Raw genomic sequence first — 8568 nt, 5'->3', positions numbered from 1 at the left:
CAATTTGCTAAGATACCACCACTTTTTGTTTTAATCCAGATTGTTTCACATACTACAGGACCCACCTGGTCCCTTAAGCATTTGCGTGAACTCCTGATCTCCACTTAGGAATGGCAGAATAAGAAATGGAGTAAGAAGGATAAAGACTGGGGCACTCTAAGCTTATTATTGATAAACAGTTGTCAGCAAGCACTTATTCCTAAGGATAGAATGTAGACTAATATTACTAAAGATTTTTAGTAAGGGTCTGAATAAAAACTGGCAGTGAATCCTCAAAAGTTAAAGTTTAGTTCATTTATTGGCTATAAATTATAGTTTGATATTTGAGACCTTTTGCATATGTGCACTCTTATCTATATAACACATCTGCAAAGTAGGCATTATTGTTCCCGTTCTATAGATAATCATTAGACAGGACATGTATTTTCCCCAAAAAATTCGGATGCATTTTTGTCTTTATTTGGATGCAGTGTTTCTACCCCCTAAAATCCCATGGCATTTTCCCTGGAGCTCTTAGAACATAGAAATATTTCACCTTATTTTACCCACTTAGGTAGACATAATGCCTCTTACTAACTGGAAAATTTTGAGGGGAGAGACCCTATAGGACTCATCCGTATCCTAGACTGTGCCTTTTACCATAAAGATTGAATGTTGCAGTGCATTCGTATTTGCTACATGAGCGAATATACCAAATGATGATTAACTGAGGTTTTAATAGGTTTGTTTTTCTAAACAGGAAGAACTTTGGGTCTCATTTTACACTTATTTTCAATAAAAATGCTAGCAAATTTAAAATATAACATGTTGGAGAATTTGGGCTACTGGAAAAGTCCTTTGATAAACAGACAATTGGCATTTTCAAATAAGATCTAATATGTAGAATTTCCAAATTCATCTTCAGATTGTAATTATGTTGTATAAGTGTCCTTCTTTATTGGCATATTTAAATTTTATTTTTTCAGGATTGTTTTGGAGCTCCCTAAGTTGTCCCCCATGCAGCACATGTATTACGCTTCTTTCTGGTAATGTTATCATATGAGTTCATGAGAATATTCCTTCCATGTTTTCTTCTCCATTGCCCTGCAATTGTCCACATAACTGCTTTGATCACAATCTGATCCCCTTATCAAAACCCCAATGCGAGATTTGTGTTGCTGACTGCCAAGGCTCTGTTCTGTGTTTTGTGATTTCACCCTGTGTGGGGGGTGAAACAGCTTTGTCTCTGATCCTGCTGAGTTCTTACTTTTCTTCTGAAGAGCAGTTTGGGAGTGAAATTGTGATTATGACCTTTATTTAACTATTGGTAAACCAAGAGTACATTTTACGGGATTTTAAAGCTAAATAAATAACAACATTGAACATTAAATTGCTATATTCTCAGAGGTTAATTTTAAGTTGGTTTTTTTTTTTTTTTTCTTGCTCTGAGAACATTTTGAGTTTGTAGCAGGAGATACTTAAGGATTCCCAGATCCAAATAATATGTGAGCCATGCCACAGAGCACATCTTAATTCAACATTGAATCCTGAGCACCTAACATGGTACCTAGCATATGTTTGTGCTTAATTAGAAACGATTTTTTTTTCTTCATCTATCTTCTGTTTTTCTTCTCTTCTTGGTTTACTTCTCAGCTCAAAGGTCTCTAAACATCTTGAAATTACTGGGCTTCACATGAAAATAAAACTATTGCTAGATATTACTAGAGATCATGCAGTCACCTTCCTCCCACAGGGTGATTTGAGTGTTTCTAGGATACTGAGAAAGACTTAAGCCACCTTTCTGATTATGCTGTTGCCACCACATGGTCAGGAGCTAACTCAACTCTCCTGTTCTTACTTTGGAAGTGCCTCTAAGGTTGGATGTCAGACAGCTAGGATAACTGGACATCTAAAATCTATTCAAATATAAGTATTATGAGATGTTCACTCATTCATTTAATCATTCAAGAGTTAAATGGAATATCTACCATGTGCCAGTCCCAGTGTTGGAAACTGGGGATAAAAAGACAGTCTTTGTCCTCAAGAGGCTTACAGTACAATTGGGCAGGGGAGATAAACAGACTCCAACATGTGCTGATTACTGTATTATAGTGAATAATGTGCTCTGGAAGCAGAGAAGGGAGTGAAAAATGTTGCCTGAGGGTTGGGAAAGCATGTTTATTTTGTTGGTGTGCATACTCTTTTGTCACTAGAAGCCCCGAGGACAATTTTTACACATACTCATTTGGTAAGATAATATTTGTAAAATATTTTACTGTCCTCCGATCATAAGGAGAATGATTCATATGGCAGAGCAGGACATGAAGCACCAGTCTAACACTGGATTAATACTTTTGAAGTATTTACAGTCATTGCTGTGAAATGACCTTGAAGGATTTTAATTTACTTTGTGACAATGGATGCAAATCAAAGCTTGCTGGACAAAAAACCGGTTTCATCTTCACCCAAGAATATCTTCCCCCTAATTTTCTAGTATTAAGAAAACCTTTTTTCCCTACTTCCTTGTGTCTTTCCACCCCCCTCACCTCTCCTTTCACCTTCAACTATTTTTTGAGCCCTTGCCATGTGTTAGACTGTGTATTAGGTACTGTGCATACAAAGATGGCTAAAAACAGTCTAGCAAAGGAAACAATTCTATTCACTGGGACATATGCTTTAATGGAAGGTAGTATTAACATGCTAGGGATGCTTTAGGAAACAATTAGATCTGCCTCAGGGGAATCCAGCAAAGGCTTATGAGAGGAGGTGGTATTTGAACAAGGTTGTGACAGACATGCATTATTTCTTACATAAAGTCTTATGACCTAATTAATATCTGGACAATTATAGCAATCTATGCAGTTATGAGGGGAGTCCTCATAAGAATAATGTACAGACCACAAATATCCAAAGAAAATGAAAACATTAATTCAAAAAAATGTTCCTCTGTTTATTGCAGCATTATTTATAATAACTAAGATACGGAAGCAACTGAAGTATCCATTGATGAATAAAGATGTGGTGTATACATATACAATGGAATACTGCTCAGCCATAAAAAAGAATGAGCTCTTGCTATTTGCAACAACATGGTTGGACCTAGAGGGTAATATGCAAAGTGCAATAAATCAGACACAGAAAGACAAATACCATGTGATTTCACTTATGTATGGAATCTGATAAACCAAATAGAAACAGACCCATAAACATAGAAAAAGCTGGTGGTTGCTAGAGGAAAGGGAGTGGGAGGGTGGGCAAAATGGGAAAAGGGGAGTGGGAGGTACAGGTTTCCAGTTATGCCATGTATGTCATGGGGACGAGAGGTATAGCAAAGGGAATATAGTCAATGATACTGAAATAGCATTGTGTGATAACAGATGGTAGCTATACTTCTGAGTATAACATACAGATTTGTCAAATCACTATGTCATACAACTGAAACTAATGTAACATTGTGTGTCAACTATACTTCAATTAAATTTATCCCTGAAATCCTTACACTCAATATAAAATTATTTCATAAATGTTCTTTTGAAGAATTTTTTTAAAGGAAAGCTGGATTGGCTGAGTTTTCTTGCAAATTCAATGCAATTGGAATTAACATTCTTTGTGCTTGATGCTCTCTGAAGTGACTAAATGTTTTTGAAATGCAATTCTAATAGGAGAGTAGTCTCAATGGCATTCACATAAGATCATGCAGTCTACTTAGGTCCAAATCCAAGGGGCACTATTTAGAAAGAATGACTATAGTATGAATTTTTTTTATGAATTGGGCAGTGTAACAGTTATAGCTTCTAAGATAATCTCTTATTTGGCTTCTTTTTGTCTTTTGCATATGTATATACATACACATCTACATATATGTGCATATGCATATAGATATATATTTTTCTATATTTTTTGTATTTACATACATATATAAATATGAAAAGCTATACATATCTTAAGTGTATAACTTAGTCATCACAAAGTGAACATACCAATGTAATAAACTTGCAGACAAGAAACAGAACGATACTGAAATAGTATCATAAAGTTCCCCTTATGCCCTTTCTATTTGTTACTCCCACAAAGCTAACTGTCCTGATTTTGAACAGCATTCATAGCTTTGCCTGTGCACGTATGAGAGTTTTAATCAGCTACATTTTTTATATATTTTTTGGGTTTAATTAACATGCAATTTTATATTACAAGTGTACGACAAATTGATTCAACAGTTTTGCACCTTATTTAATATGCTCACCATGATAGGTGTAGTCATTATTTGTCACCATACAATGTTATTGCAATATTATTGGCGATATGTCCTGTCCTGTACTTCTCATGTGTCTTATTTTATAGTAGTTTTTGGGTGCAGTCTTCAGCATTTTCTGTACATATCATGCCTTCTGCAAATACTGATAATTTTACTTCTTCCTTACCAATTAGGATGAGTTTTATCTCTTTTTCTTATCTAATTGCTGCAGTTAGGAGTTCCAGTACTATGTTGAATAAAGTGGTGAGAGTAGACATCCTTGCCTTGTTCCTGATCTGAGAGGAAAAGTTTTCATTTTTTCACCAGTGAATATGATGTTAGCTATGGGTTTTTCATACGTGGTCTTAATTATGTTGAGATATGTTGCCTCTAAACCACTTTAAGAGTTTTTATCATGAATGGATGTTTTATTTTGCTAAATGCTTTTTCTGTGTCTGTTGAGATGATCACATGGTTTTTATCCTACCTCTTGTTAACGTGATGTATCACATTGATTTGCAAATATTGAACTATACTTGCATCCCTGGAATAAATCCCATTTGATTGTAGTGAAAGATTTTTAAAAATGTATTGTTGAATTTGGTTTGCTAATATTTTGTTGAGGATTTTTACGTCTATATTCATCAGAGGTATTGGCTTGTAATTTTTTTTTTTCATAGTGTCTTTGGTTTTGTTATCAAGGTAATGCTGGCCTCATAGAATGAATCTGAAATCTTTCCTTCCTCTTCTATTTTTTTTTTAATACTTTGAGAAGACTAAGTATTAACTCTTCTTTAAATGTTTGGTCGAATTCAACTATAAAGCCATCTGGTCCTGAACCTTTGGGAATTTTTTGATTATTGATTTAGTATTATTTCTAGTAATTGATCCGTTCAAATTTTCCATTTTTTTTCTTGATTCAGCTTTGGAAGACTATATTTCTAGGAATTTATCCGTTTCTTCTATGTTGTCCAATGTGTTGGCATGTAATTGCTCATAATATCTTCTTATAATCTTCATATTCTGTGATGCCATTTATTATGTCTCCTCCTTTATTTTAGGTGTTTGCCTTTTATTTTTCTTGATGAGTTTGGCTAAAGGTGTATCAATTTTGTGTATCTTTTCAAAGAATCAGATCTTGTTTTCCTTGATCTTTTCTATTTTTTTGTCTCTATTTCATTTTTCTGCTCTAATCTTTATTTCCTTCCTCCTGCTAACTTTCAGCATTGTTCTTTTTTCTAGCTCCTTTAGGCATAATGTTAAGATTGTTGAAGATTTTTCTTGTTTTTTCAAAAGGCCCATATTGCTAAAAATTTCCATCTTAGAACTGCTTTTGCTGTATCCCAAAGATTTTATACTGTTTTATTTTAACTTTCATTTGTCTTCATGTATTTTTTGGTTTCCTCTTTGATTTCTTGGTTGACCCTTTGGTTGTTAGAATCATGTCATTTAGCTTCCATGTGTCTTGTGTTTTTTCCAGTTTTTCTTGTAGTTGATTTCTAGTTTCATACTATTGTGGTCAGAGAAGATGCTTGATAGGATTTCAGTTTTCTTAAATTTACTGAGACTTGTGGTGTAACATATCTATCCTGGAGACTGTTCTATGTACACTTGGAAAGAATGTGTACTCTGCCGTTTTGGGATGGAATGTTCTGTACATATCTGTTAAGGCCATCTGGTCTGTCATTCAAAGTCGCTGTTTCCTTGTTTCCTCGGCTCCTTCCTATTATATATTTTTGATTTGTAGTTACCATTAGGTTCATGTATAATATCCTATGCGTATGACCGTACTTTTTAAAATGATGGTCATTTAACTTTGAACACATTCTAAAAGCACGAAATTTTTACTACCCCTCTGTTTTACTTATATGATGTCCTATTTTAAGTCTGACTTTGTATATCCCTTTTAAAAAACATTTTTGTAGATGTAGTTCATTTTACTTTTGCATTTTAGCCTCCATACTGGCTTTAGAAGTGATTCCTACATGTATTGTGTTTGCTTTTACCTCTGAAATTTCTCATTTCATAATTTTCTTCTAGTTATAGCCTTTTGTTTCCAGTTAAAGAATTCCTTTTAACATTTCTTGTGAGGCTGGTTTACTAATGATGGACTTGCTTAACTCGTGTTTGTCTCCTCGTTTTGTCAAACTCACTTTGTTTGCTTCTATGCATTAGGCAGGTCAGCTATACCTCCTGGTCTTGAAGGCAGTGACCTTGGGTAGAAGAGGTCCTGTGGTGCCATGCACTCCAGTTCCCCCTGGTCACAAGAGTAAGGTGCTCCAGGTGTGTCCGCTAGTGTCCCACACAAGTAGCGTGGGCTCCCTGTGCCCTAGAATGTGTGAGCCATGATTGTCTTCGGCCCAACTGGCTGTGGTGACCTGCTTTGCCTGCTGTGGGTGCACTGGGCAGGGTTTGGCCCTGTGCTGTTGAGAGACCCGTCTAAGGCTGCCTTGGGCTTTTTGGTGGGCAGGACTTGCTCCCTGTAAAGCCCTCCTTGCTTCCCTGCTGAAACTGTAGGCATACTAGTGTAGAGGTAATCCAATGAGCTTCTCCCCAGCTCATGGATCCTTTTGGAGTGGTTCCAGTTCCTGCCACGTGTTCCTGCAGGAGCTGCTTTGGAGGGATGCCCACCAAAGTAGGCAGGTTGAATGGGTGGGTCTATAGGGTACCAAGGGGGTGGGGTAGTGGTACTAGCAAGGTAGATAGAAAGTGTTAGACCTGACTCCCACACATGTTTGGATATCTAGGCTGGGGAGGTGGAAGAGAAATGGTATCTGCCAGCATCTTTGTTCCTGAAGAAATACCCTGAAATTCCCTGCCCCTTCAGCACATGTCCTAAGTTTAGCCAATAAATCTCCTTCATGTATACCTCAGGCCCTTTTCAAATTACTGCTTCTGTGCTATGTCTTGAGCCAAATTATTTATTATGCTTATTCTTTAAAGGTGGGAACTCGATTTCCTATTATACCCTGGCTCTCCTGAAGTTAAGCCCTGCTGTTTTTCAAAACCAGATGTTATGGGGACTAATCCTCCCTGTGTGGGTCCCCACTGTCAGGGGTGGCTGGTATGGAGTCTGATCCTCGACTCATTTGTGGTGTCCCTCCTCTTTGTGGTTAGTCTTGCCCCTGATTTGGTTCCCAACTGTGTCTGCCTCTCCTTCCTTTTTCAGTGTGGCCTCTTCTCTCATGATTAGCTGCGGAAGGTCTGTTCTGCCAGTCTTCAGGTAGTTTTCGGATTTGGTTGCACAGATGTAGCTGTTTTCTCAGTATGTCCATGGAGCAAGGGGGGTTTAGGATGCTCCTATTCTGCCTTTTCCACAATAGCCCCCAAAATCTTTGATATATTTCTTAATGCTTGCTCTTAAGTTTGCAATATGCATCTTTATCTTAGTCTATGTTTAAATAAGATACCGTTTCAATATAATATTAAAACCTTACGTGTGTATACTTGGATTTTTTTTTCCTTCTGTCCTTTATGATGCTGTTTTGAGAATTCTTATCCATAAATAGGTTTTAAGCTCTCAAAAACATCATTATTATATTTTGTGGACAATGATATTTTATAGAAATTTAACAATGAAAAAACGAATATCTCTGGGATTTATCTCCTATTTAACCTTTCTAGGTATCTTCATTTCTTTGCAGAGATTCAAATTTCCATTTTCTGTTATTTTCCTGCAGCTTAAAGAACTTCTTTAGTATATTTTGTGTTGCAGGTTATGCTGCTGATGAATTCTGTTTTTGATAGTCTGAAATTGTATTTATTTTGCCTTTATTTTTGGAAGATAATTTTTGCTGGGCATAGAATTTGAAGTTAATAGTTTCTCTTTAATTGTGTTTTAGCCCTTTAAAAATATTGTTCCATTGGTTGCCGGATTTCGAGCTGTACTACAAAGCTGTGATCATGAAGACAGCATGGTATTGGCACAAAAACAGACACATAGACCAATGGAACAGAATAGAGAACCCAGAAATGGACCCTCGGCTCTTTGGGCAACTAATCTTTGATAAAGCAGGAAAAAACATCCGGTGGAAAAAAGACAGTCTCTTCAATAAATGGTGCTGGGAAAATTGGACAGCTACATGCAAAAGAATGAAACTTGACCACTCTCTCACACCATACACAAAAATAAACTCCAAATGGATGAAAGACCTCAATGTGAGACAGGAATCCATCAAAATTCTAGAGGAGAACATAGGCAACAACTTCTATGACATCGGCCAGAGCAACCTTTTTCACGACACATCTCCAAAGGCAAGAGAAATAAAAGATAAAATGAACTTATGGGACTTTATCAGGATAAAGAGCTTCTGCACAGCCAAGGAAACAGTCAAAAAAACTAAGAGACAGCCCAC

This window comes from Ailuropoda melanoleuca, chromosome 2 (genome assembly GCF_002007445.2).
Source record: "Ailuropoda melanoleuca isolate Jingjing chromosome 2, ASM200744v2, whole genome shotgun sequence".
Lineage (NCBI taxonomy): Eukaryota > Metazoa > Chordata > Mammalia > Carnivora > Ursidae > Ailuropoda > Ailuropoda melanoleuca.
Note: the sequence above shows the minus strand (reverse complement) of the source record.